Raw genomic sequence first — 26,242 nt, forward strand, 5'->3', positions numbered from 1 at the left:
TAACGTTTCCTGGTAGATGGCTACTATGACTTTGGTCTTGATAAAACAAAGTGGACCTACACCAGCAGATGATATGGCTCCCCAAACCATCACTGATTGTGGAAACTTCACACTAGATTTCAAGCAGCTTGGATTGTGTGCTTCTCCACTCTTCCTCCAGACTCTTGGAACCTTAATTTCCAAATGAAATGCAAAATTTACTTTAATCTGGAAACAACACCTTGGACTACTGAGGAACAATCCAGTTATTTTTCTCCTTGGCCCAGGTAAGAAGCTTCTGGCATTGTTTATTGGTCATGAGTGGCTTGACACAAGGAATGCGACACTTGCAGCCCATGTCATGGATATGTCTGTGTGTGATGGCTTTAGAAGCAATCACTCCAGCAGAAGTCCACTCCTTGTGAATCTCCCCCAAATTTTTGAATTGCCTTTTCTTAGCAATGCTTTCAAGGCTGCGGTTATCCCAGTTGCTTGTGCACCTTTTTCTACCACACTTTTTCCTTCCACTCAACTTTCCATTAATATGCTTGGATGCAGCACGCTGAACAGCCAGCGTCTTTAGAAATGACCATTTGTGGCTTACCCTCCTTGTGGAGTGTGTCAATGACTGCCTTCTGGACATCTGTCAAGTCAGCAATCATTTTTAAATGCTTAGGAAGCATTTGCAGGTGTTTTTTGTTAATTATTCTAATTTACTGAGATAATGACTTTTGGGTTTTCATTGGCTGTAAACCATAATCATCAACATTAACATAAATAAACATGAAATAGATCACTTTGTTTGTAATTACTCTATATGAGTTTCACTTTTTGTATTGAAGTAAATTAACTTTTTTATGATATTCTAATTTTTTGAGAAGCACCTGTAACATATAGATGTTGCAGTCTCTGATCTCGTACAGTGAGGAATGTGACGACAGTATTTTATCTTAATTAACCACACGTCTATTTTCAGCAACCAGGAAGAACAAACTGTTAGCTATATGTTGACTTTTGAATTTATGCACTTCTTTCTTGTTAGTCAAGAGTTTGAAATGTTGACTCTTCTTGCAGGTAAAAATGATATTTATAAATGTATGAACAGCTAATGTTTTGCATCTTATATCAGCTCCTACAACTTACTGTCTACTATCTTTGCAAGACAGTGATACATGGTCATTGAACAATGATGTTTGCTGATATGTTGATTACACATTGTCTAGGTCAGCCAGTTTGTTGACTTGAAAAACAAAAGGGGGAAACTATGCAAATAGATTACATAATCAAAGAATACGAGTTGGTCTCATCACCATTCTTCCTCTTTAATTATGAATTCTGGTTTGAAGGTCATTTGTTAACTGTAAAAAGGATAGATACCTCCATAGAGATTTAGCTAAGACTGTTGCATAGTTTGGTTGCAGAAGAAACTTGTGAGTAGATTATATGAGGTAATTCAACTTTTATCTATACAAAACATGAGGTACATGCATCAGCTTCTTAATACAGCATAACAGGAAGTCTAAAGGACCTTTTTTACCAGAGAGAAAGTGAAACCAAAGTACAAGTATATGCATTACATTCAGCTAAGCATATAACAGTAACAACATCACCATCTACTGTCAGAAAAGTGTAAACTCCTCCTGCACACAAATAAGTCTGTATCTGTTGCATATCTACCAACACCCTTTCTCAACACTAAGGACTTAGGGTTGCATTAACTCTTTCCACCTGAGCAATAACTAGACATCCTTGATTATCCGCATACATCTTTGTTGGTCCCAATTGTTGTTGTCTTAACCATAGAACTTCTTGACTGGCATGAGCTGAGGTGACATATTCTGCTTCTGTTGATGACAGTGTTACTATAGATTCTTACTAGTCCAACAAATTGGTTTGCCTGAGAGCAAGAGAAGATAGCCACTGGTAGATTTCCTGTCAAGTGGATCTCCAGTCTGCATTAACGTATCTGGTTAAAATGCATTTCTCACTTGCAGGTAGTTTCAGTTTAACACTGCTAGTCACTTTCAAATAACGGATTACTCTCTTCACTGCATTCCAATCCATTTTGTTTGGCTTTGACACCTTCCTGCTCAAAATTCCTACTGCTGCTGCAATGTCTGGCCTTGTAACAGTCGCAAGATATAATAATTTTCCCATTGACTTCTTTATTCGGTAACAGATTCTGTTCACTTTATTTTCTTCAAATAGTTGGTTTCCATTGGAGACTTTACTGGTTTTGCATCTTTCAATCCAAATGTTTTGATTATGTCTTGAATCATGTGATTTTGATTAAGAAGGAAACTCCTGTCTTCTTGTATTCCTAGGTACTGTTTCACATTTCCCAGATCTTTGATCTCAAAGTGTTGATCCAAAGTTTTCACTATCTCCGCTTCATCCCTTTCTTTTTCAAAACAAACTAAAATATCGTCCACATATATCAGCACACAGACCATCTGCCTGTCAGTCTCTTTGTATATAGACAAGGATCCGCTTTGCTTCTATGAAAATGTTTATTTATGAGTACTTCAGTGATTTTATCATTCCATGCTTTATCGGCTTGTTTTAAACCATATATACTTTTCCACAGCTTACAAACCATGTTTGGTTTCCTTTTATCCTTGAATCCTGGCGGTAGTTCCATGTAAATGTCTTCTGTTAAGTCTCCATTCAGAAATGCTGCCTTTACATCCAGATGTTTCAACTGCATTTGTTTCGTTGCTGCAACTGCAAAGTTCTGATTGTAGTGTGTTTGACAATGGGAGCAAATGTCTCAACAGTATTCTCCATATTTCTGAGAATAGCCTTTAGCTACGAGTCTTGCTCAGTATCGATCAGCTGTGCCGTCTGCTTGGTATTTTACTTTAAAAACCCATTTACATCCTATAGCCTTTTTTTCTTTTGGCAGTTGTGTCGATGTCTTTAAATCATGATTGGATTTTATTTCTGTTTCTGCAGCCTTTATGCAGTCGTTGGCCTCTTCTTCTAAAAGTTGAGATATGTCCTCCCAAGATGTAGGTTCATAAATTTTATTTGTACTTGCCTTGTATGAAAGACATTGAGGTGGTCTTCCCTTGTTTTCCCTTATTGAATGTCTTGGTTCTGTGTCTGTATGGAGCTGTATCTCTTGACTTTTTGTTTTTTTATTTTCATCGATTTCCACGTTTTTCTCATCAGATGTTCTTGCAGTTATATCACTGTCGTTTCTCTCATTTTTCATTTCCAGTTATGTCATTATGTCATCATTTAGATCTTCAAAGAATGTTACACTGTTACTCACTGTGATTCTGTCTTGGGATCTAGAATTCTGTATCCTTTGCAATTGTCACTATATCCAACAAATATTCCTTCAATGGCTCTGTTTTGAAGTTTGGAGTGCTATTCTTCTGGAATAAACAGAAAAACTTTGCAACCAAAACCGCTTAAATGATTCACACTTGGTTTGTTACCTTGCCACAGTTCATGTTTTTTTTTGTTTTATTGAAAAAAGTCTCTTTTACAGATAAGTAGCTGTCATTGCTGCTTCACCCCAGTATTTCTCTGGTAGTTTGGAGTCTATTAGCATACATCTTTTCATTTCAGACAGAGTTCTGGTTTTCCTTTCTGCTACCCCATTTTGTTCAGGTGTGTATAGAACAGTCTTTAGATGTCCTATTCCATGCAGTCTTAGTAGTTTTCTATTTGGTCTAATGTATATTCACCTCCATTATCACTTCTGATGATGATTGGCTTCCTCTGAAACTTGTTATTTGACTTTGTCACAGTCTTCTAATTTTTCAAAAACATCACTTTTGTTCTTTATCAAGTACGTGACTGTGTATCTTGAGTAGTCATCTATGAAGGTCACCATATATCTATTACCTCCTGATGTGGTCATTTTCATGGGTCCACATACATCAGTGTGTACCCAGTCAAGTGGTCTTGTGCTTTTTGTCTCACTCTCTTTAGGTATAGATACTCTTGTAGCTGTAGATTTTATAAAACATTCACATTTTACGGTAATTGAGCAATCAGATATCAATAGATCTTTTGTCAAATTCTTCTTTTGTAACGCCATTATACTCTCAGGATTAGTGATGAGTGAATATACTCTTAGCTCGGATTTTCCCAAGCACGCTCGGGTGACCTCCGAGTATTAGTGTTCAGAGATTTAGTTTTCGTCACCTCAGCTGAATGATTTACAGCTATTAGCCAGCTTAAATACATGTGGGGATTCCCTAGCAACCAGGCAACCTCCACATGTACTCAGCCTGGCTATTAGCTGTAAACCATTCAGCTGAGGTGACAAAAACTAAATCTCCTAACACTAACAAATACTCGGAGGTCACCCAAGCGTGCTCGGGAAAACCCGACCAACGAGTACACTTGTTCATCACTACTCAGGATGCCTTTGTCCAATACGTCCATGCCACAAGTGAATACAATTCTTGTGATCATGTGTACATAACTTCATCTGTTCCTTTAATGTGTCTAGATGATATAATTGTTCACCTGCCTTGACATTAATTATTACCTTATCTCCCGCTAGGATTGTACAATTATCATCTTTGAATTTTACAGTAAGTCCTTTGGTTGTAAGACGCTTTACGGATAACAATCATCCTTCTAGTCTTGGAACATACAACACATCCTTTACTAGTAATTTTGAATTAAGCCCAAATCTATCAGGACAGATTAGCATTCCTTGTCCAATACCTTCTGCGGTTATTTTACTCCCATCTGCAAGATAAATTGCTTCCTTATTTTCATCAAGTTCAGTAAAGAAGCTTTTATCACTAGTCATGTGAGTTGTTGCTCCTGAGTTAATAAACCAGCCTGATGATGACTTTATCAGTTACTTTAAATGTACCATTCCAATGATCTGCATGTGGGTTAGAAGCTGTGCTTTTTACTTTGTTTATTCTCCTTTTGGTGTAATTTCTGTTGTTCTGCTTTCCATATAGTACAGTCTTTCTTTACATGTCCCTTTTTCTTACATCTGAAACATTCTCTTATTTCTGTATTATGGGGCTTCTTGTCTGTCACTTTAAGAACATTTTCACGATTCCTTTCAGTGGAATCGTTTGCTCTTTCCTTCTATGATATTCATCTAGAAGTCTGGTCTTTACAAACTGTAGTGTAATGTCTGCTTCAGGTCTTGTCTCTAGTGCATTTATCAGAGCAGTGTATGAATCAGGTAAACGACACAATAATATTGCCGTTTTATGGCTTTCCTTAATGTCTTCAACTGATCTCAGCTGTGTTACCACCTCCATCATGGAGATTATATGCTCCTGCATTTCTTTCCTTTCACGTAATCTCATCTTGTAAAGTTTTCTTAGCAGGAATAGTTTGTAATTTAAGCTGGATCTTTCATGTAGCTTTCTCAATGCTTCACACATTCCCTCTGCTGTATTCTCTTTCCTTATGTGGATTAACTGATCATCCTCCACTAATAAGCTGATAGTAGCTCTTGCTTGTCTGTTTTTCTTATCCCATGTCTGATTATTATCATTGGGTCTGTCTGTAGTGATTACCTCCCATAAATCATTTTTAGACAATAACTAATAATTGATAGTTCTCACTGTTCATATTAGCTACTGTGAGTCTCATCTCTGAACTGCTGCTCATCTTTAACTTGTCGTTTGCAGAGAATTGCTCTGAAGTATTCTTTTGCATTCACCAAGTCCTTTTTGTCTTCTATGCTGGGCCCATAACCTGTTGCATAGTTTGGTCGTAGAAGAAACTTGTGAGAGTAGATTATATGGGGTAATTCAACTTTTACCTACACAGAACATGAGGTACATGCATCAGCTTCTTAACACAGCATAACAGGAAATCTAAAGGACCTTTTACCAGAGAGCAAGTGAAACCAAAGTACAACAAGTATATGCATTACATTTAAGTAAGCATATAACAGTAACAACATCACCATCTAATGTCAGAAAAGTGTAAACTCCTCCTGCGCCCAAAAAAGTCTGTATCTGTTGCATAACAAAGACATGAATACATTCAAACATCCAAAAAGCCAGAGAGACCAGAGACTCTCTACAGGACAGTAACCAAGACATCATGCATCCATCACGAGGGACAAAGATTTGTTATTCTACAGGATGCCAGCATAGGGGACCTCCACCCCAGCTGGAAGAATACAGATCTGCTCCATTGACCATGGCAAATCCATGGATACATTTGGAGAAAGCCAGGATTGGGACCCGCCAGTCACCTGGCTCCATGGAGATGTTTGGAGAAGCCAGGTGGAGTAGTTCGCCTGAAAGATCAAGCCAGGTTGTCACCCTCCAGTCAACTGGACTTGTAACTCAAGGGACCGTCATCTTCCTAAGCTTGTCGTTACCTCCTCTTTGTGTGCATGTGAAAGATGGGTAGTCGACCCTGTGAGCTCTGAAGTAATAGCTGCTCTTATCCTGTCGATTCTGCGGAATGGTGAGACTCTGTAATTGTGCACCATCTTGGGTATTTTGCTCAGACTGTTCTATGTGTTATTTGCCTGTTTGTGGTTCAATAAAATATTACCACACTGTTTTACCTTCACCCTAAGTTTTCTGGTCCATGTGGTTTCAGCTAGTGGACCAGGACACCCGATGACCCCCGTGTCTCCACATGGGAACATAAGTTGAATTGCTGACCAAGTCATCTCCTCCATGCTTCTAATCAGTGGCTTTGATGGCCATTGTTTCAGCAACTAATTGGCCATGTGCATCACACGTTTGTTGAGACTGACCAGGAAATACAGAACCTGATGGAGGACTCAAGCAGTGGTGGCACAGGAGTAGTGTAGAATCATTAATGTTACTAGCTTTACTATTTTAATACATTTTATTTTTATTCCTGACATCTACTAATAAAACATATACTTTAGACCACACATCAAACAAAAAAAAATGGTCATGAGTCTACAGCTATGTAGAAAGTCTAGGTCCAAAAGATGAATACAGCAGTTTAAAAGGCGTCATTCATAGCGCACCCCTAGAGGAAGAAAAGGCTAGCGCCATTCCAGGAAGAGAGGGCACTTATAGGTCAATGTATGTCTCCACTTCCCAACATTGTTATTGCTATTTTTGTATTAACATCTAAGGAAGAAATGTCCTAAAACATCAATATCTATTAATCCATTTAAAAACAACCCCAAACTACACCGTGTTCCAAATTATTGTGCAAATTGGATTTAAGTGTCATAAAGAATTGTTTTGTTTTTCAAATAAACTCATGGATGGTATTGTGTCTCAGGGCTCAATGGATCACTTAAATCAATCTTAAACACATGTGATAATTAGTTTTCCAGGTGATTCTAATTAAAGGAAAACTACTTAAAAATCATGTCCCACATTATTAAGCAGGCCACAGGTTTCAAGCAATATGGGAAAAGGATCTCTCTGCTGCTGAAAAGCATTAAATAGTGCAATGCCTTGGACAAGGTATGAAAACATGAGATATTTCACGAAAACTTACTATTGATCATCATACTGTGAAGAGATTTGTTTTCAAACAATTTATTGGATTTTAAATTTTAACTGGGAAGGGAAGACCAGGAGGGGGAGGAGGGGCAAAGGGAGGGATACGAGTATAGGGAAGGAACCCCCATAAAGATGGGGGAATACAGGCAATTCACGTGCAATAAAAAGTTACAAGGTATACGTAGCGTACTAGAAATAAATTAACTTTAGAGTTACAGTAGGCTATGGATTTTAGTCATAAATTGTAGCTTAAAGAACAAAACCTAGAAGAACAAAAAGGTTGAATAAAACATACGTTGACATAGATAATGTAACAATATACACATTGATATGGGTGATTCTAAAGCTGTCCAGTAAAATATGAATGCCCGTCATGGACTCAAAGTTTAATATGCGAAAAATTGTAGCTTATGGTATGCGGGATCACCTCCTGATGATCCCGTAACAGTGTGGGTAAAAAGTCTGGCTCGGTATCAAGGCTAAATGATAGGAAGAAAAATAAATGTGAGTAATAAGCACAGTTATAAAAAATGATTTTAAATATGGGATAGGACTACAAGTCAGATAGGACCTGTGGAGGTTCCAGGAGGATTCAGACCATGTCGCTTCAGAAAGGTCATTCCCTCCTCCGGTGTTGCAATATATTCAGTACCAGACAGGAACTTCACCAAAATAGTGGAGGAAGGCGACCATGAATACGTAAAATGGGACCTCCGGAGCTCCCTTGTGATGGTTGAGAAATCCCGTCGCTTTTTCAAGGTGACTTTAGACAAGTCTCTAAAGAATGCTGGGTGGCCGTATGAGGAGATCAGAAAGCTTTGATCGGTGGAGAGGTCAAACAATTTATCCCTGACCCAGGCTGGATAAAAGGAGACGATAATGTCTCTTGGCACATCCGAAGAGAGGTTCACAGGTCTTTTAATTCTATAGACTCTTTCTATAATGTTGGAGTCATAGAGGTCGGGAAAGAATTTACAGATCATTTTGTGAACGTAATTTTTCAAATGAGGGGGTTTCACTGATTCCGGGACGCCCCTAATCTTCACGTTATTTCTTCGTCTATGATCCTCAAGAGTCGCCAAATTAGTTTTAAGTGAATCTATGTCTTTCTGCATACTATCTAGTAAGATTGAGGGCATGGTGAGAGTTGAAGAGATATTTGAGTGGGGAAGGTCACTTCCCTCAGGGGAAGAGTCCTCCATACTACTATCTGAAGAAGCTACAGAGGGTTCATATGAGGCCTGTGTAGATGAAGAATAATGTTCACAGAGAGAAAGTCTTGAAGAAGATAAAGGTGAGGGGGTACCCAAGCTTTCTGCAATAGATGACAGCGCCTCCTTTATATATGATTCCGATGCAGTGTCTGAATAGGTGGATCCATAATTTGGTGGATTGAACCACACTTTATCGAATATTATGAGTTCTTCCTTTAGTTTCTCATTCAATTTGTCGCAGAACTCGCTCATCAATTTGTCTATAGTCGCTATAGTGAGAACTTTTGTTTCTTCAACGTTAGGTAATTCCAATATGGGAACTTCCCCCCCCCCCTATCGAAACAAACATCAGGGCTCTGCAATTGTACATTGTCTATTTTAAAGCCTGTATACAGTGCACCGTCTGGTTTGGCTGAGATTGATTTCGGGCTGGCAACTTTTAGCCCCTCCATCTTCTGAGTAATGGGGTGGGGCACAAATTCTGGGGCATCATATTTTAACACTCTCTTTACTGATTCTTCCCCTTCATCCCTAAATGCAGCAGTCATGTTGTAAGCTGCGTGCGAAGTGGGCGGAGTTTCGTCCCTTCCCTTGCTCCCCCTCCCCTCCGGCACAACTGCAACTGCCGCTGTGATTTTAGGAGATGTGCCGGTATGAGGGGCCAGGGCAGAATGATTAGGGGGCTTCAGGATAGGTGACGCTCGCTTCAAGCGCTCACCTGAATTTACGTTTCCAGCTGCAGCCATTCTCTTTACTCCAGGAGCGGTACCGCCGCTAGCTGTGGGTGGAGCCATGGGCGGAGCCTCCTCCCTGTCTCCTCTCCCCGGTTTCTTCCCTGTGTGAATCACCGCCGCTTCAGTTCCTGCTCCCGATATTGTGCCGGTCTGTGAGCTACAAGCTGAGGGTCCCGGGAGACCTGCAGCACTGGGTAAGTGAGGCATCAGCTCACCTGTCTTCACCGCTGGATGGTTGCGGCTCTGTCCTCTGTGAGCGGCACCGCTGCGCATCGTGGGCGTGGATGGCTCTATGGGCGTGGTCTTCTCACCTCTCCTGCTTCCTAACCTGCCCGATGTCTTCACTGCTGGTTGGATGCGGCTCCGTCCTCCAGGGGCGGCACCGCTGCATGTCACGGGCGGAGCTGTAAGTGGGACTGCAGACATGGTCTCCTCCTCTCTTCTTCCTCCCGGCCTCGCCATCTTAGACGGGGCCGCGGCTTTGAGCCTACCCCAGCAATCTGCTCCATTACTAATGGGGATACTGGAGGGTCTTTTAGTTTTCAATGCGGGAGTCGCTGTGGAGATGGATCTGTTCAGGAGTCCTCTCTTAAATAAAGTTGGTCTTGGACTTGATAGCACTGTTGAATATGACCTTTTGTCCTCCCGACTGTGCAGTCCTGCAGCGTGGCCATCGCTGGGTTTCACATGTCCTGGAGCCACTTGTGCCTTCTGAAAATAGTTTTTTTCCATTCTGTGCCTGGTCTTGAGTGCTTTAGATGGAATTTTAAGCAATTTCTTCCCATAAAGTAAGCTTATTGCCGCTAATATTAAGGGATTTTTCAGGAGCTCCTGTGCCACAGGTCTGCTCCCAATCCCTTGCAAGCCACGCCCCCCCACTGTGAAGAGATTTGTGACTGAAACAGAGCACAGACAGAGTTCATGCAGATAAAGCTTTAATGAGGAAGGGTTCTGCCAGACAAATCATTGAGCAGCTGCCAAAATACCATTACAAAGCAGCAAACAGTTATTTGAAGCTGCTGTTGCCTCTGGAGTCCATCGAATCCCAAGGTGTAGGATCCTTCAAAGGCTTGCTGTGGTGCATAAACCTACTATTCGGCCACCCCTAAACAGTGCTCACAAGCAGAAACGGTTGCAGTGGGCCCAGACATACATGAAGATTAACCCTTTAGTGACAGAGCAAATTTGGTACTTAATGACCAGGCCAATTTTTACAATTCTGACCACTGTCACTTTATGAGGTTATTCTGGAACGCTTCAACGGATCCTGCTGATTGTTTTTTCGTGACATATTGTACTTCATGTTAGTGGTAACATTTGTTCGATATTACTTGCGATTATTTATGAAAAAAATGGAAATATGGCAAAAAAAATTTAAATTTTGCAATTTTCAAACTTTGTATTTTTATGCCCTTAAATCAGAGAGATATGTCACAAAAAATAGTTAATAAATAACATTTCCCACATGTCTACTTTACATCAGCATAATTTTGGAAACAAAATTTTTTTTTGTTAGGGAGTTATAAGGGTTAAAAGTTGACCAGCAATTTCTCATTTTTACAACACCATTTTTTTTTAGGGACCACATCACCTTTGAAGTCATTTTGAGGGGTCTATATGATAGAAAATACCCAAGTGTGACACCATTCTAAAAACTCCACCCCTCAAAGTGCTCAAAACCACATTCAAGAAGTTTATTAACCCTTTACGTGCTTCACAGGAACTGAAACAATGTGGAAGGCAAAAATGAACATTTAACTTTTTTTTGCAAACATTTTACTTCAGAACCATTTTTTTTTATTTTCACAAGTCTAAAAACAGAAATTTAACCATAAATGTTGTTGTGCAATTTCTCCTGAATACGCCGATACCCCATATGTGGGGGTAAACCACTGTTTGGGCGCACCGCAGAGCTTGGAAGAGAAGGAGCGCCGTTTGACTTTTTCAATGCAGAATTGGCTGGAATTGAGATCGGATGCCATGTCACGTTTAGAGAGCCCCTGATGTGCCTAAACAGTAAAAAAAAACCACAAGTGACACCATTTTGGAAACTAGACCCCTTAAGGAACTTATCTAGATGTGTGGTGAGCACTTTGAGCACCCAAGTGCTTCACAGAAGTTTATAAAGTACAGCCGTGAAAATAAAAAATCGCATTTGTTTACCCAAAAATGATCTTTTCGCCCACAAATTCTTATTTTCACAAGGGTAACAGGAGAAATTAGACCACAAAAGTTGTTGTGCAATTTCTCCTGAGTACATCGATACCCCATATGTGGGGGTAAACCACTGTTTGGGCGCACTGCAGAGCTTGGAAGAGGAGTGCCGTTTTACTTTTTCGATGTAGAATTGGCTGTAATTGAAATCGGACACCATGTTGCGTTTGGAGAGCCCCTGATGTGCCTAAACAGTAGAAACCCCCCACAAGTGACCCCATTTTGGAAACTAGACTGTTGTGAATTCTGTTCTCGAGCTCCCTCCTGTGGTTATGAATGGTACTTCGGCGAGTTCTGTTCATGGACTCCCTCTGGTGGCTGTGAGTGGAGCTGCTGGTTCTGAGGTTCCTTCTCCAGCTGATCTCGTTTAGGCCTTGGCTGGCTGCTCTATTTAACTCCACTCAGATCGTTACTTGATGCCAGCTGTCAATGTCCTAGTACTGGTTCAGCTCTCTTGGATCTTTCTGATGACCTGTCTACTTCAGCAAAAGCTAAGTCCCTGCTAGCTTATTTGTTACCACTGTGTTTTTGTCCAGCTTACTATTGAGTTTATCTTGTTAGCTGGAAGCTCTGGGATGCAGAGTGGCACCACCGCGCCTTGAGTCGGTGCGGTGGTATCTTTTGCACACTCTGCGTGGTTTTTTGTTAGTTTTTTATGCTGACCGCAAAGATACCTTTTCTATCCTCAGTCTGTTTAGTTAAGTCTGGCCTCCTATGCTGAAACCTGTTTCATTCCTGTGTTTGTGACTTCCATCTTAACTCACAGTCAATATATGTGGGGGCTGCCTATTTCTTTGGGGAATTTCTCTGAGGCAAGGTAGGCTGTATTTTCTATCTTTAGGGGTAGTTAGCTCTTAGGCTGTGAAGAGGCGTCTAGGCAGAGTTAGGAACGCTCCACGGCTATTTCTAGTTGTTGTGATAGGATTAGGGGTTGCGGTCAGCAGAGCTCCCACTTCCCAGAGCTCGTCCTGTATTGCTAGTTTGCTCATCTGGTCATTTCTAGTGCTCCTAACCACCAGTTCAATCATAACAGTACAGCTGGCCCATAAAGTGTTAATGCATCTCAATAGAGGGATAAGAGAAGTTCTGAGACCATTTTTTTTCCCTCTGCAGTGTGTTTTGTTTCTCTTTTCCCCTAAATCTCTGGGTGGTTCAGGACACAGGTGTAGATATGGACATTCAAGGTCTGTCCTCTTGTGTGGATCAACTCACTGCAAGGGTACAAAGCATTCAAGATTATGTAGTTCAGAACCCGATGTTAGAACCCAGAATTCCAATTCCTGATTTGTTTTCTGGGGATAGATCTAAGTTCCTGAATTTCAAAAATAATTGTAGACTTTTTTGCTTCGAAACCCCGCTCCTCTGGTGACCCCATTCAGCAAGTAAAAATCGTTATTTCTTTGCTACGTGGCGACCCTCAAGACTGGGCATTTTCCCTTGCGCCAGGAGATCCTGCATTGCGTAATGTAGATGCGTTTTTTCTGGCGCTTGGATTGCTTTATGATGAACCAGATTCAGTGGATCAGGCAGAGAAAATTTTGCTGGCTTTGTGTCAGGGTCAGGATGAAGCGGAGGTATATTGTCAGAAGTTTAGAAAGTGGTCTGTGCTTACTCAGTGGAATGAGTGTGCCCTGGCGGCAATTTTCAGAAAGGGTCTGTCTGAAGCCCTTAAGGATGTTGTGGTGGGATTCCCCATGCCTGCTGGTCTGAATGAGTCTATGTCCTTGGCCATTCAGATCGATCGACGCTTACGTGAGCGTAAAAATGTGCACCATTTGGCGGTATTTTCTGAGCAGAAGCCTGAGCCTATGCAATGTGATAGGACCTTGACCAGAGCTGAACGGCAAGAATACAGACATCAGAATGGGCTGGTGACTCCACTCATGCTATCTCTGATTGTCCTACGCGCACTAAACGGTTCGCTAGGTCTGCCACCATTGGTACGGTACAGCCAAAATTTATTTTGTCCGTTAATCTGATTTGCTCTTTGTCGTCCTATTCTGTTATGGCATTTGTGGATTCAGGCGCTGCCCTGAATTTGATGGACTTGGAGTTTGCCAGGCGCTGTGGTTTTTTCTTGGAGCCCTTACAGTATCCTATTCCATTGAGAGGAATTGATGCTACACCTTTGGCCAAGAATAAGCCTCAGTACTGGACTCAATTGACCATGTGCATGGCTCCTGCACATCAGGAGGATATTCGCTTTTTGGTGTTGCATAATCTGCATGATGTGGTCGTTTTGGGTTTGCCATGGCTACAGGTCCATAATCCAGTATTGGATTGGAAATCAATGTCTGTATCCAGTTGGGGTTGTCAAGGGGTACATGGGGATGTCCCATTGTTGTCTATTTCGTCTTCCCATCCTTCTGAAGTCCCTGAGTTCTTGTCAGATTACCGGGATGTATTTGATGAGCCCAAATCCAGTGCCCTACCTCCTCATAGGGATTGTGATTGTGCTATTAATTTGATTCCTGGTAGTAAGTTTCCGAAGGGCCGACTGTTCAATTTATCTGTGCCAGAACACGCCGCAATGCGGAGTTATATAAAGGAGTCCTTGGAGAAAGGGCATATTCGCCCGTCGTCGTCACCGTTGGGAGCAGGGTTCTTTTTTGTGGCCAAGAAGGATGGTTCTCTGAGACCTTGTATAGATTACCGCCTTCTCAATAAAATCACCGTCAAATTTCAGTACCCTTTGCCGCTACTGTCTGATTTGTTTGCTCGGATTAAGGGGGCTAGCTGGTTCACCAAGATAGATCTTCGAGGGGCGTATAATCTTGTGCGTATTAAACGGGGCGACGAATGGAAAACAGCATTTAATACGCCCGAGGGCCATTTTGGGTACTTGGTGATGCCATTCGGGCTTTCTAATGCTCCATCTGTGTTTCAGTCCTTTATGCATGACATCTTCCGAAAGTACCTGGATAGATTCATGATTGTATATTTGGATGATATTTTGGTCTTTTCAGACGATTGGGAGTCTCATGTGAAGCAGGTCAGAATGGTGTTCCAGGTCCTTCGTGCTAATTCCTTGTTTGTGAAGGGGTCTAAATGTCTCTTTGGAGTCCAGAAGGTTTCATTTTTGGGCTTCATTTTTTCCCCTTCTACTATCGAGATGGACCCTGTTAAAGTTCAGGCCATTTATGATTGGACTCAGCCTACTTCTGTGAAGAGCCTTCAGAAATTTCTGGGCTTTGCTAATTTTTACCGTCGCTTCATCGCTAATTTTTCTAGTGTTGTTAAACCATTGACTGATTTAACCAAGAAAGGTGCTGATGTGGTCAACTGGTCCTCTGCGGCCGTTGAGGCTTTTCAGGAGCTGAAGCGTCGTTTTTCTTCTGCCCCTGTGTTGTGTCCGCCAGATGTTTCGCTCCCGTTTCAGGTCGAGGTGGATGCTTCTGAGATTGGAGCAGGGGCTGTTTTGTCTCAAAGAGGTTCTGATGGCTCTGTGATGAAACCATGTGCTTTCTTTTCTAGAAAGTTTTCGCCTGCTGAGTGCAATTATGATGTGGGCAATAGAGAGCTGTTGGCTATGAAGTAGGTGTTTGAGGAGTGGCGACATTGGCTTGAAGGAGCCAAACATCGCGTGGTGGTCTTGACGGATCACAAGAATCTGACTTATCTCGAGTCTGCCAAGCGGTTGAATCCTAGACAGGCTCGATGGTCGCTGTTTTTCTCCCGCTTCAATTTTGTGGTTTCGTACCTTCCGGGTTCTAAGAATGTGAAGGCTGATGCCCTTTCTAGGAGTTTTGTGCCTGATTCTCCGGGAGTTCCTGAGCCGGCTGGTATTCTCAAAGAAGGGGTAATTTTGTCTGCCATCTCCCCTGATTTGCGGCGGGTGCTGCAGGAGTTTTAGGCTGATAGACCTGACCGTTGTCCAGCGGAGAAGCTGTTTGTCCCTGATAGATGGACTAGTAGATTTATCTCTGAGGTTCATTGTTCGGTGTTGGCTGGTCATCCTGGGATCTTTGGTACCAGAGATTTGGTGGCTAGATCCTTTTGGTGGCCTTCCTTGTCACGAGATGTGCGTTCTTTTGTGCAGTCCTGTGGGACTTGTGCTCGGGCTAAGCCCTGTTGTTCTCGTGCCAGTGGGTTGCTTTTGCCCTTGCCGGTCCCGAAAAGGCCCTGGACGCATATTTCCATGGATTTTATTTCAGATCTCCCTGTCTCTCAGAGGATGTCAGTTATCTGGGTGGTTTGTGATCGCTTCTCTAAGATGGTCCATTTGGTACCTTTGCCTAAATTGCCTTCCTCCTCTGATTTGGTTCCATTGTTTTTCCAGCATGTGGTTCGTTTACATGGCATTCCGGAGAACATCGTGTCGGACAGAGGTTCCCAGTTTGTTTCAAGATTTTGGCGGTCTTTTTGTGCTAAGATGGGCATTGATTTGTCTTTTTCTTCAGCTTTCCATCCTCAGACAAATGGCCAAACTGAACGAACCAATCAGACTTTGGAAATATATCTGAGATGCTTTGTTTCTGCTGATCAGGATGATTGGGTGTCCTTCTTGCCTTTGGCTGAGTTCGCCCTTAATAATCGGGCCAGCTCGGCCACTTTGGTTTCGCCTTTTTTCTGTAATTCTGGTTTCCACCCTCGTTTTTCTTCAGGGCAGGTTGAGCCTTCGGACTGTCCTGGTGTGGATTCTGTGGTGGACAGGTTGCAGCAAATTTGGACTCATGTAGTGGACAATTTGACTTTGTCCCAGGAGAAGGCTCAACGTTTCGCTAACCGCCGTCGCTGTGTTGGTCCCCGACTTCGTGTTGGGGATTTGGTTTGGTTGTCGTCTCGTTTTGTTCCTATGAAGGTTTCGTCTCCTAAGTTTAAGCCTCGTTTCATTGGTCCTTATAAGATTTCTGAAATTCTTAATCCTGTGTCATTTCGTTTGGACCTTCCAGCTTCTTTCGCCATCCATAATGTGTTCCATAGGTCGTTATTGCGGAGATATGTGGCTCCTATGGTTCCCTCCGTTGATCCTCCTGCCCCGGTGTTGGTTGAGGGGGAGTTGGAGTATGTGGTGGAGAAGATTTTGGATTCTCGTATTTCGAGACGGAAACTTCAGTACCTAGTCAAGTGGAAAGTGGAACTTATCTAGATGTGTGGTGAGCACTTTAAACCTCCAAGTGCTTCACAGAAATTTATAAAGTAGAGCCTTGAAAATAAAAAATCCTTTTTTTTTCTTCCTCAAAAAAGATTTTTTAGCCCCCAAGTTTTTATTTTCGCAAGGGTAATAGGAGAAATTGGACCCCAAAAGTTGTTGTCCAATTTATCCCGAGTACGCTGATGCCCTATATGTGGGGGTAAACCACTGTTTGGTCACATGGCAGAGCTCGGAAGGGAAGGAGCGCCGTTTTGGAATGCAGACTTTGATAGAATGGTCTGCGGGCGTTATGTTGCGTTTGCAGAGCCCCTGATGTACCTAAACAGTAGAAACCCCCCACAAGTGACCCCATTTTGGAAACTAGACCCCTCAAGGAACTTATCTAGATGTGTGGTGAGAACTTTGAATACCCAACTGCTTCACAGAAGTTTATAATGCAGAGTCGTGAAAATAAAAAAAATTTTTTTTTCCACAAAAAAGATTTTTTAGCCCCCAAGTTTTTATTTTCACAAGGGTACAAGAGAAATTGGACCCCAATAGTTGTTGTCCAATTTGTCCTGAGTACACTGATACCCCATGTGGGGGGGGGACCACTGTTTGGGTGCACGGCAGAGCTCGGAAGGGAAGGAGCGCCGTTTTGGAATGCAGACTTTGATAGAATGGTCTGCGGACGTTATGTTGCGTTTGCAGAGCCCCCGATGTACCTAAACAGTAGAAACCCCCCACAAGTGACCCCATTTTGGAAACTAGAGCCCCCAAGGAACTTATCTAGATGTGTAGTGAGAACTTTGAATGCCCAAGTGCTTCACAGACGTTTATAATGCAGAGTTGTGAAAATAAAAAATATTTTTTTTTTCCACAAAAAAGATTTTTTAGCCCCCAAGTTTTTATTTTCACAAGGGTAATAGGAGAAATTGGACCCCAAAAGTTGTTGTCCAATTTATCCCGAGTACGCTGATGCCCTATATGTGGGGGTAAACCACTGTTTGGGTGGACGGCAGAGCTCGGAAGGGAGGGAGCACCATTTGACTTTTTGAGCGCAAAATTGGCTGTGGTGTTTAGAGACCCCCTGATGTACCTAAACAGTGGAAACCCCCCAAATCTAACTCCAACCCTAACCCCAACACACCCCTAAGGCTTCTTTCACACTTCAGTTGTTTGGCGTCAGTCAGCTCCGACATAGTGACGGATCGACGGATCCGTCACAATTGTTGAGAAAACGGTTCTAACGGATCCGTTTTATTGACGGATCCATTACTTGAGGGTTGTCTGGGAAAAGTATCTACTTTTTGGAGCATGCGCAATTGAAAAAGCGGATTGGGGCGACGGATCTGCCGAAATGACGGTAACGACGGATCCGTCGCCCATAGGCGGCCATTCTATGGAATGACGAACGCGACGGATTAGTCGCGAACCGCCATTTCGGCGCAGACAAAAAACGTTACAATGGCCGTCAATGTCTAGATGACGTCCGCCAAATCTCGACGGATCCGTCGCATGGCGGATGGAACGGACGACCATCCGCCACAATCCGTCGCTAATGCATGTCTATGGGAAAATTGCGGATCCGCCAAAAAAATGGCGGATCCGCTATTTGACGAAAATGGCGGTTTCAGACTGACGCTAAAAGACTGAAGTGTGAAAGAGGCCTAACCCTAATGCCAACCCGATCCATAATCCTAATCACAACCTTAAGGATAATCGCAACCCTAACCCCAAAACAACCATAACCCTAATCAGAACCCTAAATCCAACACACCCCTAATCCTAATCTCAACCCTAACCTCAAACCTAACCCTAATCCCAATACACCCCTAATCCCAACCCTAACCTTAACCCTAATCCGAAACGTAACCCTAATCCCAAACGTAACCCTAATGCCAACCCTAATCCAAACCCTAATCCCAACTCTAACCCTAACTTTAGCCGCAACCCTAGTCCTAACTTTAGCCCCAACCTTAACCCTAGCCCTAAATTTAGCCCCAGCCCTAACCCTAAATTTAGCCCCAACCCTAACCCTAAATTTAGCCCCAACCCTAACCCTAAATTTAGCCCCAACCCTAACCCTAGCCCTAACCCTAGCCCTAACCCTAATTTTAGCCCCAACTCCTCTCTCCTGCCGGCCGGCAGATGGCAGCAGAGAGCGGGCGCACTGCGCATGCGCCCGCCATTTTCTTTCCATAGGAAGAAGCCGGCGGGCAGGAGGGGACGCAGGAGGACCCAGGGACACCGGTAAGTATGATAGGGTCCCCGAATCCCCCTATTTCTCTGTCCTCTGATGTGCAATCACATCAGAAGACAGAGAATTACATATCGCTTTTTTTTTTGCGGTCGCCGGTAAACAGTTAATTACCGGCGATCGCAAAACAGGGGTCGGTAAAAACCGACCCCGATCATGTTCTTTGGGGTCTCGGCTACCCCCAGCAGCCGAGACCCCAAAGATCTCCCGGGTGCCGGCCGGCAGGCGCACTGCGCATGCGCCCGCCATTTTTTTGCCGGAAGACGATGGCGGCGCCCATCGGGAGCCACGAGGAGCACCGGGGGAGACAGATGAGTATCGGGGGCGATCGGGGACCCCATTTCTCTGTCCTCTGATGTGCGATCACATTGGAGGACAGAGAAATTAAATGGGAAATCGTGTTTTGGGGTTTTTTTGCGACCGCCGGTAAACGGTTAATTACCGGCGATCGCAACTCGGGGGTCGGTAAAAACCCCCCGAATCATGTTCTCTGGGGTCTCGGCTACCTCCGGTAACCGAGACCCCAGAGAAAATCCGACTCTGGGGGGCGCTATTCACTTTTTCCACAGCGCCGTTAATTAACGGCGCTGTGGTTTAAGTACCCTTAGCGGCCGCCGTTAAAAGGCGTATCGGCGGTCGTTAAGGGGTTAATTTCCAAACAGTCTTGTTTACTGATGAGTGTCGAGCAACCCTGGATGGTCCAGTTGGATGGAGTAGTGCAGTGTTTCCCAAACTCCAGTCCTCACGAACCCCACAGGTCATGTTCTCAGGATTTCCTTAGTATTGCACAGGTGGTGGAAGATTCATCAAGCCCTCAGGAATTCTCTCACCTGTGCAACACTATGGAAATCCTGAAAACATGACCTGTGGGGTCCGTGAGGACTGGAGTTTGGGAAACACTGGAGTAGTGGATGGTTGGGGGATGGCCGCATGTTCCAACAAGGCTGCAATGTCAGCAAGGAGGTGGAGAAGTCATGTTTTGGGCCGGAATCATGGGGAAACAGCTGGTAGGGTCCTTTAAGGTTCCTGAAGGTGTGATAATGACCTCTGCAAAGTGTATAGAGTTTCTGACTGACAACTTTCCTCCATGGCATAAAAAGCAGAAACATGCCTTCAGGAGCAAAATCATCTTCATGCATGACAATGCACCATCTCATGCTGCAAAGAATACCTCTGAGTCATTGGTTGCTATGGGCATAAAAGGAGAAACTCATGGTGTGGCCACCATCTTCCCCTGACCTCAACCCTATAGAGAACCTTTAGAGTATCATCAAGCAAAAGATCTATAAGGGTGGGAGGCAGTTCACATCAAAACAGCATCTCTGGGAGGCTATTCTGACTTCATTCAAAGAAATACAAGCAGAAACTGTCCAAAAACTCCCAAACTCAATGGGTGCAAGAATTATGAAGGTGATATCAAAGAAGGGTTCCTATGTTAACATGTAACTTGGCCTGTTAGGATGTTTTGCAGTTAAATAGCTTTTTTGTTCAGTGAATGTGACCTCCTAATGCTGCAAATTCCACAAATGGGCATTTTCAGTTCTTTAAAACATATCAAATGTTTAGAAATTATATTGTGCCTAATAATTTGGAACAGTGCATTTTGAGTTTTTATTCATTTTGGAGATTATTCTGTTGTCATTGGGAGGTTTCTTCAATAAAATTTGATGTATACTCTAACGGGTGATAAATTTTATTAGACTGACTGTTATTTGCACTGACCATTTAGGAAAATCCGAGAAAAATATCATTTGCATAATAATTTGGAACACGGTGTATACAAGATATAGAAAAACACACTATGGTGTGTTATGTCGACTAATATCTGTAGACAGTAGACAGTCACTCTGTAAAGTGAGCATGTTGATGTTATCACACACTCCCAGAATGCTAGTGGGCTAATGCAGTGGAAAAAAAAAGTGCCCAAAATAGGTGTAGAGCGCATGTACGCCGACAGCAGGATTTTCCAAAGCGCATGCACAGGAATTCCAGGCACAAAAGGTCAAGATCCTAATTCGAGCGTATGTCCTCCTGGGACTCAGAAAATGTCAGGATGTCTAAAACAGTGCCCTGTGCTGTGCAAGCGCAGTGCGAGTACATATATGCCGAGAGAACGCCCCGCACTGTTAAATAGTCAGTTGCCTGGAGAAAGCGCCTGCGCAGTGTAGGAAACGATAAGATATTGCAGCAGTTTACAAAAAAATGCCACAGTGGGAGCCAATAAATGAGGGAAAACATATAATGCAAGAGATTCATATAAGTTACTGCAGGTATTTAATATCTTGCTAAGAGCTAAAATAGAGATAATCAGAATCAATATATATATATATATATATATATATATATATATATATAGTTACAATCTCTCTGCCAAACCCCAAAATAGGCAGATTAGTATGATGCTGTTACATATATCAGTCAATGTATTCTGCCACCGATGCACATATGTGAGATGTGTCTGGGGGATGTGAGCATGGATCTCTGGACAAGCAATGGAAGATAATATTACTCGCTAACCTCCCCTCTTATGCTTGACCAACTGCATGTAGTAAATACGGGAAGGACTATGCAGAGATGAATTTTAACAGGTTGATTCACAGTAGCTTGACGAGATGAATTAAGATGTCAGGGAAGATGAAGGAATGAAAATGTGGGGTGTAGAATACAGTTAACAAGAGAATCCTCTCTTCAGTCCTGATACACAGGCTACCAAGATGGCACTGACCATAGAAAAGAATGTTAGGAAGAATATAGGAGAAGTTACAAAGAGAGATATTGTGGGAATTACAGCTTCAGAATATGAAACTATATAATAAAAATGGTCAGTAGATGGCTTGTTGATGTACAATAAACACTGTAACCAAAATATCTATACATTATAATGAATTAAGTAAACCATATAACATAAGGCAAATGTTCCTGTAATGGCTGAAAAGCCTTTGTAGATGATTAGCTGAACAGCACACAATGCAATAATGGAAGTATGAGTGTGTGGAACAAATACTGGGGCTCACAGAACAATAGATATAACCTGTGGTATACACCATGGTAAGAGGTGTCCAACAATGCAAAACGTGGCTCTACTGTATGGAGCCAGAAGTAGTGTAACAGGCTTACAGGAGATATCCCCATATACAGATCCTAAATAACACAACCAAGGTCATCTGTCCATTCAGCCCCGTGGGGGCGAGAGAGTCCAAATGGAAGACCCATTGGCATTCTTTTTAGAGGATTAGTTTATTCCAATCTCCTTTTGTGACATTTTGCCTGACAACCTCTAAAATACAAAAGGCGATAGCTTTGTTGTCATCCTGATGATACTCTCTAATTTTTCCAGCATGGAGCATCCCTTTTATGTCTGATGTCTCCAAGGTGTTCACTGACGCGTTTTCTAAATTCCCTTTTAGTTTTTTCCCAAAAGTTTAAATATAGTGACATTCTTACTAACGTATTGGTCAAAGCTCTAGGTAAAAACTAATCTTAACCCCTTTCTGCCATTGGACAGAATAGTACGTCCGATGGCAGATTCCCTGCTTTGATGTGGGCTCCGGCGGTGAGCCTGCATCAAAGCCGGGACATGTCAGCTGTTTTGAACAGCTGACGTGTCCGCAATAGGTGTGGGCGGAATCCACCCGTGCCTATTAACTAGTTAAATGCCACTGTCAAACTCTTGACAGCGGCATTTAACAGGCGTTTCCGGCCATCCTGCCGGAAACGCACGCACCGCTGACCCCCGTTACGTGATCGGGGTCAGCGGTGCGTCGGCATTACAACCAGAGGTCTCCTGAAGTCCTCTATGGTTGTTGATGCCAGATTGCTGTGAGCGCCACCCTGTGGTCGGCGCTCATAGCAATACTGTAATTCAGCTACATAGGGGCGATCTGAGCATCGCTCCTATGTAGCAGAGCCAATCAGGCTATGCCAGTTTCTATTGAAACATGGCAAAAGTGAAAAAAAAAAAAAAAGTTTTAAAAAATATGAAAAAATAAAAAAATATAAAAGTTTAAATCACCCCCCTTTCGCCCCATTTAAAATAAAACAATTAAAAAAAAAACAAAAAAAAAACCTACACATATTTTGTATCGCCGCATTCAAAATCGCCCGATCTATCAAAAAAAAGAAAAAAAAGAATTAACCTAAACGGCATAGTGAGAAAAAATATAAAAGGCCAGAATTACATTTTTTTGTTCATTAAAATACAATAACGGGTGATCAAAAGAACGTATCTGCACCAAAATGGTATAATTAAAAACGTCAGCTCGGCACACAAAATATGAGCCCTCACCTGACCCCAGATCACGAAAAATTAATACTCTACGGGTCTTGGATAATTGCACAATTTTTTTTTTTTTTGCTAGCAAAGTTTGGATTTTTTTTCCCCACTTAGATAAAAAATAACACAGACATATTTGGTGTCTATGAACTCATAATGACCTGGAGAATCATAAAGGCAGGTTAGTTTTAGCATTTAGTGAACCTAGCAAAAAAGCCAATCAAAAAACAAGCGTGGGATTGCATATTTTTTGCAATTTCACAGAACTTGGGAATTTTTTTCCCATTTTCTAGCACACGACATGGTAAAACCAATGGTGTCGTTCAAAAGTGCAAATCATCCCGCAAAAATAAGCCATCACATGGCCATATTGAAGAAAAAATAAAAAAAGTTATGGCTGTGGGAATGAGGGGAGCGAAAAACGAAAACGCAAAACCGAAAAAAGCTCCGGGAGTTAAGGGGTGTTAGGGTTGGCGAAACGCAATAAATAAAATATAATAATAAAGTGTGTTCGCCACCCGGGGTCCACGGTGTAGAGATATAAAACTAATGTGAACAATGGCGAACTAAAGGTAGCGAAATAGCAACTTAAACGCACAGTGTTATCTGTCACACTGTGTGAACAGAAAACTAAGTAGCAAGCTCTGTTACTCCACAGAGCGGCAACATAAAGCAGAGCACTGAGTGCTATACCCTGTTAAACTTCACAGGAGTACGGGAAATAATGACGCTAGATACGATCCCTCACAGAGGATTGAAGCTCACTAACGGAGCAGGTAGCATACAGTGGTCACACAGTCAGCAACTGCACACAAAACAACTCCTCTCCGGAGGTGCCGGAATTCTAGTGGCTATACGCCAGCCCTGAATTCATACAAATAAACTCCTCTCCGGAGAAGCCGGATTTCAAACAGCTTACAGCTGACCCAAAGCACATGCAGACACAGACCACACAGTTGCAAAGTTCATACACACATGAACATAAGTTGATACTAGCACACAGGCGTACACCATGGAGAGCCTTTTATACCTTAAGCTCAAGTCCAGACAGGACCTTGCCTGTGGACCAATCTAAAGCTGCCACACCAGCAGAGCAATTGACGCTCCGATCACCAAAGAGAAGGTGCCCCATCATGGACATGCTCAGTGGGGTGAAATCTGGACTTAAGCTCCAGCGCACAACGCTGTCACCATAGGCTTAACTGGAGAGCCAGAAATTACTACACATACAGCACGAGCCTGGATAAGGCGCTGGGACAGGAGTCTGTGCTGAACAGTCATCCCAGCGGCCGAGCCTGAATGGGAGACCACTGTACCAAACAAGGCTTGGGAACTATCCTGTGCCATGGGAGAATCCTGGCATCTAACAAGGGGTTAAAGAATAAATTTGAATTTATGGCACCTAATTGTCCCATCATTCCCACTTTTCATGCTCTTTATAAAGTTCACAAAGGGTTAGACCCACTTAAGAGGACAAGAAAACTTAAGATAGAAAAAAATGAACATACACCCTACTATAAGTAAAAAGCAAAAGTGCATATAAATAACTTAGGGTACTTAGAAAATACTGTTTTTGACAAAAAAAAAAGGTAAAATCCATCTATGCTTTAGGTTCTGGCACTCAGTGCACCCAAGGGTGAGGCCTCCCTTTCTTTGAGATGGGCATTACATTTATATAGCTTTCCATTGCTGGGTGTCTTTAGTTGGGTCCCAGACCCTGCTTGGCACTTATTCACAATGAGGTCCGTTTTGGGAAAAAACTTTGGAAAGGTTTTATTACTAAAGGTTAGGACTGTTTCGACCGGGTACACCTTGGCGCTGAGGAGATGGCTTTTAAGCTTTTTTTTTTATAATTAAAAACAGTGCCTACTAAGTACCCTATGTTATTTATATGCACTTTTGCTTTTTACTTATAGTAGGGAATATGTTCATTTAGTTTCTATCTTAGGTTTTGTCTGTTTAATGGCCAGTGTGAACACGTTCCTGCACGTTGCATGTATACCAACTTGTACTCTAGTTACCGTAATTTCTTTCAGTTTTGCTCCACTTAGAGGACGACCAATAGTGTCAGGAGTAAATGCAATTAGTCAGTACGTAGGGATCTAAATAGACAAGATACTCCACCCCTTTGTAATTTCAATTCCTTCATGTGTCAGGGATACAGCCGTTCTCTTGGTGAAATTGGATAGTATGTTCATAGAGGACAACACTATTTGGCTTCCATAGATGTATAGGCACAATATAGCAGTATTCCCCATGAAGAAGGGATCATGGCGGCTAATTATGTCCTTAAATCCAGAACCATACAATGTAGTGACATAACCAATTTCTTTCCAAATTACTTCGATTTATCCTTACTCATAACTAATTCCTATTTAATGGGAAGATATTCTACCAGATCAGAGGGACCGCGATGGGGGTTCCTGTTCTCTGTCATATGTAAATCTCCTTCTGGGCTGGTGGGAGGAAATGGTAATCTTCCAGGAGGAGGTTTGATGTAACTCCAAGATAATGTTCTGGGCCATATATGTAAACAATGTGTTTGTTCTATGGTCCAGATTTGCTAAAGATTTCATTCAATTGATTTGTTGAGTTCCTGAATATCAACAACATTGGCCTAAAACTCACACCAGAAATGAGCAGCACAATTACCATTTCTTGACCTGATCATTAGAAAGGATAGAAAAGAAAATCTGATAACTCGCAGATACTATAAACAATTTACTCAAAAGGGAAAGTCATCACCTTGTACCTCGCTAAAAAGCTTTATCAAAGGCCGGTTTCACACGTCAGTGGCTCAGGTACATGTGGTGACAGTTTCCTTACGTACCGGAGACACTGAAACACGTAGACACATTAAAATAAATGTGTCTCTGCAGATGTCAGTGTGTTTTCACGGACAGTGTGTTCGTGTGCAAAACACGAGACATGCCAGTGTTCGTGGGAGCGCATGGATCACACGGACCCATTAAAGTCAATGGGTAAATGTAAACAAGTACCGCACACGGATGCCATCCGTGTGCTGTCTGTGTACTCTCCGTGT

The 26,242-nt window shown here is 42.5% G+C and overlaps 1 protein-coding gene across 2 annotated transcripts in view; it reads right to left on the reverse strand.

Annotated features, from left to right (window-relative positions):
* LOC143766245 (uncharacterized) overlaps positions 1–26,242 on the reverse strand; it is a 48,030-nt gene that overhangs the window by 15,211 nt on the left and 6,577 nt on the right. The window lies entirely within an intron of this gene.

This window comes from Ranitomeya variabilis, chromosome 4 (assembly GCF_051348905.1).
Source record: "Ranitomeya variabilis isolate aRanVar5 chromosome 4, aRanVar5.hap1, whole genome shotgun sequence".
NCBI classification, from domain to species: domain Eukaryota; kingdom Metazoa; phylum Chordata; class Amphibia; order Anura; family Dendrobatidae; genus Ranitomeya; species Ranitomeya variabilis.